This window comes from Xenopus tropicalis, chromosome 3, assembly GCF_000004195.4.
Source record: "Xenopus tropicalis strain Nigerian chromosome 3, UCB_Xtro_10.0, whole genome shotgun sequence".
Lineage (NCBI taxonomy): Eukaryota > Metazoa > Chordata > Amphibia > Anura > Pipidae > Xenopus > Xenopus tropicalis.
Genome location: NC_030679.2, coordinates 92,024,362 through 92,036,675, shown reverse-complemented (window position 1 = coordinate 92,036,675; position 12,314 = coordinate 92,024,362). Strand labels below are relative to the sequence as shown.

Sequence of the window (12,314 nt, the reverse complement as noted above, 5' to 3'; positions counted from 1 at the left end):
AATGTGTGTATAAAATCCCTGTAAAAGTCATTAGGCTCATCCATTTAATGCTTTATTTGCTCTAGTTTCCCATAGCTCCAAGCACTGCTGATTCTTACATTTCCTTACATATCACATACAAATCAATCAATTTGAATATCTGTACAAAAGATCTGATTTATGTGGTGTCACATAACATCCATTGCAGTGTATAGATTGTCTCAGTTTAAAGCTTACTTTTTACGCCCTCTATTCACAGACTGCTCTATGGCCATATATTTGAATGCTTAAACATTCTTTGCTGTAATGTTTCCACCTTGTCTCTTATCTCTTTTACAACTGCGCTGTTTTGGTCCACTAGCTCTTTGAAGGTTATTTCTCTGTTCAGTCTCCTAACAACCTAATGTTACTTTACATAGGAGTGGACAAAATGCTAAATAGTTAGGAGCCAACCAGTCTATTCTAGTAGCCAAACACAATGTTAGCAGGAGTCTGTTAAATAGTGTAAGTCCATGAACCTTATGTGTTCATTGAACGCAATGTTAATGCTAGAGGAGCAAGGGTTGTATTGTTGGCTGCTTTGACTGTGGTACATTGTATGTCACGCCAATGCCACCTTATTGCTTTTGTAGCTATATATATATTATACAGGTAAAGGATCTGTTAGCCTGAATGCTTGGGGCCTGGGGTTTTTCCTGTAAAGGTATTTTTTCCCACAATTAGAATCACTATTTCTCAAGTCTATTAAAAAAATAAATAAAAATAAACATGAAATAAACTGAAATTGGTGTTTTGCAATTGTTATGGATTTATGCAGCTTATTTACCATCAAGTTTCAGGTACTGTATTAATATTGTTACACAGGAAAAGACGGTTCTTACCTTTCCTTTAAGGAGTGGCCCTGCCTATAACATAAACTGCATATCCACTTAGCTGTAGTTTCTGTTCATCCATTCAGTTATCCACGTAATTTCTCATACAGTATGTCTAAATGTAAATTAGATCTGTGCAGCTTTCTTTCTATGTGTATCCATAATCTAAGTTACAGCATTCTGATTCCCGGAAGCTTGGGTTTGATTCATTTGGCTTCTCTTTCTGACCTTGGACAGTTACTTAGTCTTCCCACTCCTTAAGCCTCAGGTTAGATTCAATCTACAGTGCAGGGAATCCTGGAACCTAAATATCTATGTGTACTATTGCTGTATATCAGTGATCCCCAACCAGTGGTTCGTGAGCAACATGGCTTGGAGGCAAGTTTTGGTTGCATAAAACCCAGTGTAAAGCTAAACAGAGCTTTCTATAAGCTGACAGTCCACATAGGGGCTACCAAATAGTCAATTATAGCTCTTATTTGCACCCCCAGGAACTTTTTTTATGCTTGTGTTGCTCCCAAACACTTTTTCCGTTTGATTGTGGCTCATGGGTATAAAAGGTTGGGGATCCCTGCTGTATAAAATAAATGGTAAAAGTGCATTTTTTGACTTCATAATTCCACGACCAGTACAAGTGTCTTTTATAATATCCATCAAGAGGTACATTCATTATCCCATACAATACACACTTTTTAGTTTTGGTTGTAGATTTCATGCTATGAGCTCTGCTGTATGCATAAAGAACACTTGCCTGAGACTGCCTTAAAAGAGGTCATAAGACTAGAGATGACTTGCCTTGTAAATGTCAGTTGGGGGCATTATTACTTATAGTATTTAAGTAATGCCACATCTGTATAGTTGGAATACACAGCTCTGGTGTGAAGCATGCCAGATGCCAAATCAGGTCTGGGCTGGCAGTCAGCTTAGGCCCTCCAGGCATTCCAAATACACAGAGGCCCAGACAGCCCCCACCAGCCCACAAAATGTGACCTTCTGTGGCATGTTACAGCAGCCCCTCTTGCATTTACCAGCACCCACAGTTTGGCCTGGACCAAATAGTTCAATATCTCACAAAACAGTTAAATGTGAATGCAGTATGGGTGGACATTCATGTAGGACCAAATTGTTAAACTGATGTGAAAGATTAGCCAGTGAATTTGCCAGAATAACCTAATAAACACACACAAATGGGCCAGCCATCGACGCCGGTTTCAATATTGGCCATTCAGCTTTGGCGTGATAGTGCCAGAGTGATTATGTGGCATGGGAACATGCAGGATCATAAAATTTAGCCAGAAACAAAAAAAATTGACATGACCTATCCGTGACTGTGAGGAAGTTGGATTGTTTGCAACTTATTAGGACTGTTCATTTTCATGTCCTTATTATATAGATTAAATATCAAAATTATAATAATCTCCAATGAATCTGTAGTATGTAGGGGTAACAGTAAATACATCATATTGATCCTGTCATGCAATGCTATTGTCACTGATATTTGTGTAATTTCTAGGAGCACAGCTAAACCTTCCCTAGCTTTCATACCTTGGGCTAACAGCCTCACATGATATTGCAAATAATGGGTGAGAATCCGTTGCCCCTAAAATAATGTATGTTACTTCTATAAAAAATCTAGATTGGTTCCAGAGAATGACCGCACAGAAGCAGCAGAGTTTACGAGCCTACATATGAGAGCAGTCTTGTTACTTTTTTTCCTTGGGCTTTTTGCGTTAATGTTTAGCTGGATGCACAATGGACTACTTTGCTTTTATGTTGCCGATACTTGTCATGCACTGGGCATCTCTTGGTTTGGACAAAATAACTTATGTTTATAGCTTGGGAAAGGGCATTCTCTTTCCCTTGTGTACATTGTCGTACAGTGTTGTGGCTATATATTTGTGAGGTTTGCTGAATTTTAGTATATCTAATAGTTTGTATGTATTTTTAACCAGCACTGTGGGACTGTGTTGGTAGCTGCATTGTACAACTGGGCTGCATGTTTTGCTCTGCATTCCTCTAGGTTGTGGTATGCCTGTCTGCCTTGCCAAATGGACAGCTGTATGGTTTGTTGTGATGAATCTATCATTATCATGTGTATGTGGAGAATAAGGCTTGGCCTGAAAAAGCACTCAGTGCCAAAGTGCCTTGAATTCTATCATCTGTTACAGTAGATTGGAGGAGAAATATCCCACTGTGACATCAAAATATATCATTAATATATTTAGAATCTAATTGCTACCCAAATATTTCCCTTGGGGAATCAAAATGAGCCAGCCTTTTGTATTCTGATCCATTAAATGTGTCTGTATAGAAGGTGGTCAGGGGTTAAATAGAGCCTGTTTCTTACACAAAGCCCTTTTCATGTTGTGGGACGATGACATTTTCACATGACGGGATATCCCGGACAGTGAGAGGGAGAGAAAGGGCGTGCAAACTCCTTTCTTGTAATAGGCACTGTGCAACTGCATTATCTTTGCAGTGAGCACCCTTCTGTGGTATTGGTGTGTCCTGCCAATGTGTCACCCCTGGGTAAGTGTTCACCAGGGAGTGGCCCCTTAGCATGTTGTTGAATTTTATCTCCCCTGTAGTTGTTGTTTAGCAGCATCTAAAGGGCCAAAGATTTTTAGTTATAAAATCTTTGTGGTTAATTTCTAAAGCACTGTGCCAGAACAATAGGGAAAATAATGGTGTAATATAGCAAAAAACAATTACTTTGTTAAGATGAGGCAATTAATATACTACCAGAAATATGGGGGCATGAGGTTTATCTGTAGAACCAGATCATGGGCTGGAAAGCTAGTTTACAGGAAGGGTTGTTTAGGTTGCAGGGTCAAAGTTAGACCAGATTGGGCATAGGGCAATGCAGATATCTTGGTATGAAAAGGTTCTGAGGCTTTTGCTTTGGGCTCTCCTTGTTAGTGGCAGCTGCTTGGCTAGATAATGTCCTTGGCAAAAGTATAATAACTGCTAGATTTTCTTGTTTTGTATTAACATCAGGGATATACGTCCTGTTGCATTGCATCTGGTGACCTAGCATTCCAAGTATCACTTAACAGTTATAGACACTCAGGGAAGAAGGGAGTTGTAGCTCAGCAACAAATATTGCAGCTTGACACTCCTGGTTAACTCTTTCATCAAATATATTAAGTTGGAGACCCCAGGAGTCTCTTTTATATGCGTGAGTGAGTGTCTCACAGAAAAGGATCTGGAGGATATGTCTAGAAATGTTTTGGGGGTTCTATGTAAGAATTGTGGATAAATAGAAAATAGATGGTAAATTACAGGAATGACAGATGCGCAAGGCATGTCTTTATGAGGGCCTCTTCTCAAATATTATTGTTAAACCTACAAAGCCGCTTACTGGGTTAATAACATTTTATATTTGATGATTTGTGGGATTAGCAAAGAGGCTGGAAATTGAATGCTAGTGAGGTCAGCCATCAGGTATATGCAATAAACAAAGTCTCTAAAGCACCAACCCAATCTGTTATGAATTTGCACTTCAACCTATTTAAAATCTAAGATGATGCTGAAACTTTAGGAGCAAATGAATAACCTGTGATATTTTTAATGCGAAACTAGAGCAAACCTAAATGTGCCTTTCACTATGTGTTTGCCAGTATAAGAGAATAACAGGGTTTATAACTTTTTATCATTTATTTACATATTGACAACATATTCTGCAGCACTTTACAGAGATTATAACATCGTTGTCCCTGTCTCACTAGCGTCAGTTTTATCAGGAGTCAGTTAGGCTACTGCCACAAGTGCATGTGCTTGTGTATAAAAGCAGTTGGACAAATGGCTGATCCCATCTGGTTCTTTTTGTATTTGCACTCTGCGTTGGCCTGTGTGTAGACTTGCTCCATGTGGCTAGAATTTAGTCTTGGACCCCAGGCTCCAAGGCATAATACAACCCATTGTGCCACTATAGTTTAGAGAGTTTGCCAAGTATTCCTTTTGCCCTTTCCACCCTCTTTTTAGTTTACCCTGCTCTGCTGTCTTCACTCCTGGTTGTCTACATCTTATAGGAATATAGACTGTATATGTTTGCTTTGTAGAAAGAGAATATAGGAATAAAAAAGTGATGGACTGATAATGCAGAATGCAAAGTGAGAAGTAGGTGGGAAGCTTGGAATCTTGGATAGTTGTGGCATGACTCATCTGAAGGTTAATGGCGTGCATTGGTTAGATAGAGGAATATTTTACTAGATGACATTAAACATTATGAATGGAGCAAGAGCTAACCCGGTACATGTTTGTCTGTATATGAATTATTCTAAGGTAAAAACATGGTAGCAAATTGGTAAACAACAGTTGCTACAGTTATGTGTGTTTCATTTTTCATGCTTGTTTTGTTTACTGCATGCGCCCATGAAAGATCAGATTGTGAGATGTTATGATTGAAATCTTGGGCAGACACATAGGATGATGTAAGGATGATTTCTGATGCGAGACTGGATAGAAGGAGAGCTGCAAACCTTCATATATAGATAAGAGAGAAATGGAGCTGTGCCAGACATCAGATGTAGATCAGGAGAACTGGGCCTAAAACATTCACAGGCTACATGTGCAGATTGTGTACCAATACCATTCTTTGCTAGATCGCTAGATCATATGTCACTTTCCCTAGATCATATGTCGCTTATGTTGCTCTGCCCACACTTCCCTTTTATCTCAGATATACTGTTCTCTGAGTCAGTTTCCAATACGCCATGTCTCCTTCCAGTGGTGTCATTATACACCATTTTCCATGTCACCTGGTCACATCCATATTCGTTAACCTGAAATCTGCTGCAGATCTTTGCCATAAGAAGACTAAAGCTAGCCATACACGTACCGATAAAAGCGTACAAAACCTTAGTTTCGTATAATTTTTGGACTGTTTGTGGGCTCCAAATTATTGTCCCGATAATTTTCTTTGGAAGAAGACTAAAATCTGAACGTGTATGACCACCTTGATGTTCCAGGCTAATGTCACTGTACCAGTATTGATATTGCCAAGCATAGGCAAAAAGTGACCAATCAGACTTCCAGAAGCTGTTACTGACAATCAGTGTGGCAGCTGCACCAGCCTATTCTGTCTGATTTGTTGTATCCATGCAAATCTGAAGATGCATAGTTCCTTTGTTTCAGCCTGTGTTGGGTGCGATGATTCTGGGGTGAGTCAGGTCCCTTCCTTGTGTCACTATGGCTGGGTGGGTCACATTCTCTATGCCATGTGTCAGTTCCTCCTGTCACTGGAAGCTCTTTGTAAGGGGACAGACTGTCTGGCTTTGTTTTAATTTGTGGAAGTAACATTCTAAAGACAGTCAGAATGAGCACAGTTATATCACAACTTTGTCGGAAATAGCACCTGTACAAAAACCACCCTAAAAGCAACAAAATAACCTTCTAACAGATACACTGTCATACTCTCTTGTGGCACTTCTTCTGCAGTGTGCACCCTTTACTATGTGGTAAATAATTTAGCTATTTGGGCATGGTGATAGCTAAATTTCACGCCAACAGGAGGATAGAATGAACACTAAGATTCCTGACCCTGATTTGTATACTATAAAAAGAGGTTGCACATACTGAGTACAACAAAGTTAAGCATTTTATCTCCTCCTTCAGGTTTTCGAATGTTCCTCGCTTTATATTATGTCCTTTCTTTAAATGTATGAAAGAGAAAAAATGCAAAGCCAGAGAGATAGTAAAGATATGATGCATGAAAGTAAGCTGTACTGTTACTGTGCAGATAATATTTACACATGGGGAGATTTGTAGCCAGTGTTAAAAAATTGCCACTTCTGCCACCCCTAAAAAATGCCTTTCCATTGACTAACATTGTGACCTAGCAAGTAAAACCTATTACTCATGGCAGTCAGGTTTATTCATGGGAAATTGCCTCTCTGCCGGGATTAAGTTAGATTGCATCTAGTAGTATGTTTTAATAATGGCAATCACAATGTTAATCAATGGCAAGGCATTTTTGGGGAGATTTGTAGCCAGGGGTAGCAATGTTTCAGTGCTGGCTACAAATATCCCTGTGTGTCATTGCTCTTGGAGTGTGGAAGAAAATCCATGCAGACATGGAGAAAACATGGTATAAGAACAGGGCTCCTGGGGGAAGCAAATAAGCCTTTCAATGTCTTTCCCTTTGTACAATTATCTCTGTCTCTTGAAATAATGTAGCAAAAGTCAACCTTGCATACTTTTTCCACAGTAATCAATTAGATTCTGCTACATTGTTTAATAAAAGTCAGAACTATTAGGCAGATAATTAAAGGGACAGACCCTGTTTTTAGTAGCAGCTATTTTTTCCAAACCACTGAATATGTGCTTTATTGTGTATTGGAAGGTTTGTTAGAATTACAAGTTCACTTTCATTAGGCAAAACTTTATTTTTGGGTTTACATCACAGTTTGCTTTAAAATACATTACACTTCTGAAACAATTTTCTGTTGGCCTTTTTTTCTGTTTAGAATGGTTTTGAATGTTTTATTATTTGTCTTTTTTTTTGCCTCTTTCTGTATTGTCTACATCAGTGCTGTCCAACTTCTACGGTGCCGAGGGCCGGAATTTCTCTAGCATACATGGTGGAGGGCCGCTAATTGAAGCCAGTTTTGACCACTCCCCTTTTTGAAACCACACCCACTTCAAACCACACCTATTTTATCACAATGGTGGTAGTGCAGCAAAAACCCAAATGCTTGGTCCTTACTGTGGGGATATCAACCATCATTCATATGTGAAAGAATTATGTCCTATTAAGACATACCCTTAAATTCCATATGCCTCCTCCTCCCCTGTGGATAGCAGAGCAACCCCCAGTACATAATTACACACCTTAGGGACCATTTAATGGCTATTTCCAACTGCTAACAAACTCCCACAACAAACCCCTGCCAGGTTCACCTCCCACAAGCAGCATAGGGCAAGCAGAGTATGGCACACACAGGCAGCACTCTGCCTGTCCTATGCTTTCTGTGTGTGCCATACTCTGCCTGTTCTACCCTGCCTGTGTGTGCCATACTCTGCCTTCCCTATGCTGCCTCTGTGTGCCATACTCTGCCTGCCCTACCCTGCCTGTGTGTGCCATACTCTGCCTGCCCTACCCTGACTGTGTGTGCCATACTCTGCCTGCCCTACCCTTCCTGTGTGTGCCATACTCTGCCTGCCCTACCCTTCCTGTGTGTGCCATACTCTGCCTGCCCTACCCTGACTGTGTGTGCCATACTCTGCCTGCCCTACCATGAATGTGTGTGCCATACTCTGCCTGCCCTACCCTGACTGTGTGTGCCATACTCTGCCTGCCCTACCCTTCCTGTGTGTGCCATACTCTGCCTGCCCTACCCTTCCTGTGTGTGCCATACTCTGCCTGCCCTACCCTGCCTGTGTGTGCCATACTCTGCCTGCCCTACCGTGAATGTGTGTGCCATACTCTGCCAGCCCTACCCTTCCTGTGTGTCCATACCCTCCCTGATCTATGCTGCCTGTATGTGCCATACTCTACCTGCCCTATGCTGGCTGTATGTGCCATACTCTGCCTACAGTACCTATGTCTGAGGTGTGAAGAAGTGAACAATGGGGGAGATTACAGCCTGAGCCTGAGGTGTGAACACTACAGGGGGTGAACAATGCAGGTATTAAAAGGTGTGAAAAACACAGGGGATTACATTTTTAAACAATACAGAGGGATTACAGCCTGAATCTGAGGTGAGAACCATGCAGGGGGCCAGTTAATCTCAGTACTGATACCATTTAATGCTTACTCAAAGGTAAGCCATCAAAGCAGCCAGACAGGTGGGGGGCCACACAGAGGGGGCCGCCAGTTGGACAGCACTGGTCTACATCATCCCATATGTAAGGTGAACTTGCCCTTTATTGCAGTGAAACTGCAAATAGGCATTTTCTGTTGCATTTAATAGAATAAACACCAACCTGATATATTAACCAAACAATGTAGCAGGCCAAGAGATAGTATTTAATGAGTGCCACACCCCTAAAAAGGCTTACAATCAATAGGGACGTTCATGTAATGTAAGTTTACAGATCCATGGTAGTGGAAGAGTAAATGTTATCTTTACCCATTCTCCTGGGAGAGGAGGAGTTAGCCGAGTGATAGCCTGCATAGTGCTGCCAGAGGATCCTTTCAGCCTCACATTGTCATGATGTGCAAGTCAGCGTAAGTAAGAGTATAGTAATTGTGATGATGGATTGATTTTCTGCAGGCCTGAGATTGCTCTGCTTAATGGAATGTCATTTGGCAGAGCTCTGGGAAGAGAGTGGTTAATGCTCTTGTTTCCTTCTGCAATTTCCGTGTATTGTCCGGTATGGAGAGGACAGGGTTAATGGAAGAGGTATGTGGACTGGGCGAGGCCAGTGCAGGATGTGCAAGGAATGACCAGTGTGTGTTAGTACTTGTATCTCTATTTATATACATGGCTGTTATTACATTCATTGCTTTAATGTGTCAGCCTTCTCCACTCCAAGGCCCTTGTCTTAAAATGTGTTTTGTCATTGTTGTGTGTGTGTGTGTGTGTGTAATAAATCTCTCTCCCTTTCTCTACATATATATATATATATATATATATATATATATATATATATATATATATATATATATATATATATATACACACACACACACACACACACACACACACACACACACACACACACACACACACACACACACACACACACACACACACACACACACACACACACACACACACACACACACACACACACACACACACACACACACACACACACACACTTGTTGTTTATTTATAAAGTTTTTGTGGGAAGTAGTACTTGTCTCTATAAATATACACTTAGAACTAAGTGGTTATTCTAAAGTTATGTCATTCACAAAAACCCTTGTGTAGAGAGCCAAGTTGTAGCTCTAGAGTTTATATGTGTGTGTGCCTGCAGATACAATATGCATAGTGTTGCATGCACGAACACCGATTTTCGCAAGGACGTCAGTAGGAAGGTAAGTAAAATGCCAGCGCAGCGCTGAGAACATTTGTTTTTTACAGGCTGGTGCAGTTTTCTCCTAAAAGGAGCACCAGCCTGGGAAAAAAAATTGACGATCTGTTTTACTGGTGGTAACCCCCAGTGAAATAAACTTCACATGTTCTTTAAGTCAAAAAGAATATGTAGGCTAATGGCACACAGGGCAATCTATTGCCTTCCACCCTCTATATGTGTGCTGACAGGCTGATCCTGTGCCTGTCAGTGCACGCATAGAGGGAACAAAAAGAAGTGGATTAGCTTTTTACTGCTGGCTGTCTTTCTAAACATTCTTAAAGATTCCAGTGGTTGATGTAATGACTTGTAGAATCTTCTGATTTCCTAGTTATTGGAAATGCACCTGAGGCTGTATGTAAGGATATACCTCAGACCCACTTCCTGTTTGCCCATGATACCATGGGAAAATCCATTAAACTCAGCCTCGACCTCAGAAAGAAAATTGTGGACCTCCACAGGTTCAGTTCATCCTTAGGAATAATTTCCACACCTTGTGTGTTAATCCCTTCTCCTTTTAGATTGTAAACTCTTTTGGGCAGGGCCCTGCTCACCTCATGTATCAGTTATTGCTTGCTTTGTATGCAAATCTGTATGGTACAAGACCAATATGTTTAATATGTCTGTGCTTTATAAATACATTAATAAGAATAATATTAAAAGCTGAAGGTGCCACAAGCCATTATGCACAAATACAAAAATCGTAGGACCACACAGATGCTTTGTTCAAGAAGCAAATTCATATGAACTCTCATGGATGAATGAACCTTGCTCTGAAAGGTTCAATCTCAGGACAACAACGAAGGAAATGCAGGCATTAGGTACCAAGCTATCAACAGCCGCTATTAAGAGAGGCTTTTATTGCCATGGCCTACAGGGCTGTGGAGTCGGAGTCGAGGAGTCGGAGGCAATTTGGGGTACCTGGAGTCGGAGTCGGCAAAAAATGAACCAACTCCGACTCCTACTAAATTTAAATGGGAATAAAAAAAAAAAAAAATTAAAGCAAGTTTAAATGTCCCAATTCACAAACAGTCATAATTAATTACTTCTCTGCTATAAGAATAAAGCCCAATGCACACAGTGCATAAACGAACACGTTGAGTGACCATGAAACATGCATTTCATTGACTGTATGCTTCACTAAATGGGATGTAACGCACAGTTAAGGTGCGGCAGCTCCACTGCGTCCTGTTCCTCTGTTACAGGGAACCCAATGCCCACTGTGAACCTAGCCTAACTCTCACTTATAACTAATTAAGTAAAAACATTGCAGGACTAGAAATACTTGTATATGTGAAGGGAATGGATAGTCAATAGTTTAAAGGAACAGTAACACCAAAAAATGAAAGTGTATAAAAGTAACTAAAATATAATGTACTGCTGCCCTGCACTTTGTGTTTACTTCAGAAAATCTACTATAATTTATATAAATAAGCTGCTGTGTAGTATGGGGGCAGCCATTCCTGCACTGGTACAGTTGGGGTGTTTGCTACAGAAACCCTACTATAGTTTATATAAATACCCACTGTGTAGCCCCGGGGGCAGCCATTCCTGCGCCGGTACAGCTGGGGTGTTTGCTACAGAAACCCTACTATAGTTTATATAAATACCCCGCTGTGTAGCCCCGGGGGCAGCCATTCCTGGACTGGTACAGCTGGGGTGTTTGCTACAGAAACCCTACTATAGTTTATATAAATACCCCGCTCTGTAGCCCCGGGGGCAGCCATTCCTGCACTGGTACAGCTGGGGTGTTTGTACAGAAACCCTACTATAGTTTATATAAATACCCCACTGTGTAGCCCCGGGGGCAGCCATTCCTGGACTGGTACAGCTGGGGTGTTTGCTACAGAAACCCTACTATAGTTTATATAAATACCCGCTATGTAGACCCGGGGGCAGCCGTTCCTGCACTGGTACAGCTGGGGTGTTTGTACAGAAACCCTACTATAGTTTATATAAATACCCCACTGTGTAGCCCCGGGGGCAGCCATTCCTGGACTGATACAGCTGGGGTGTTTGCTACAGAAACCCTACTATAGTTTATATAAATACCCCGCTGTGTGCCCCCGGGGGCAGCCATTCCTGCACCGGTACAGCTGGGGTGTTTGCTACAGAAACCCTACTATAGTTTATATAAGTAAGCTGCTGTGTAGCCATGGGGGCAGCCATTCAAAGGAGAAAAGGCACAGGCACATAGCAGATAACATAGCAGATTCTACAGAACTTGTCTGTTATCTGCTATGTAACCTGTGCCTTTTCTCCTTTTTTCCAGCTTGAATGGCTGCCCCCATGGCTACACTTATTATATAAATTATAGTAGTTTTACTGTAGCAAACACACCAGTTTTACCAGTGCAGGGCAACAGTGCATTATATTTTTATTACTTTAAAGCTATTTTATTTTTTGGTGTTACTGTTCCTTTAAGACTGAAGCTTTAAAACA

At 41.1% G+C, this 12,314-nt stretch overlaps 1 protein-coding gene across 5 annotated transcripts in view; it reads left to right on the top strand.

Annotated features, from left to right (window-relative positions):
- The window catches only part of myo9a (myosin 9a), a 76,733-nt gene that overhangs the window by 1,437 nt on the left and 62,982 nt on the right, over positions 1-12,314 (top strand). The window lies entirely within an intron of this gene.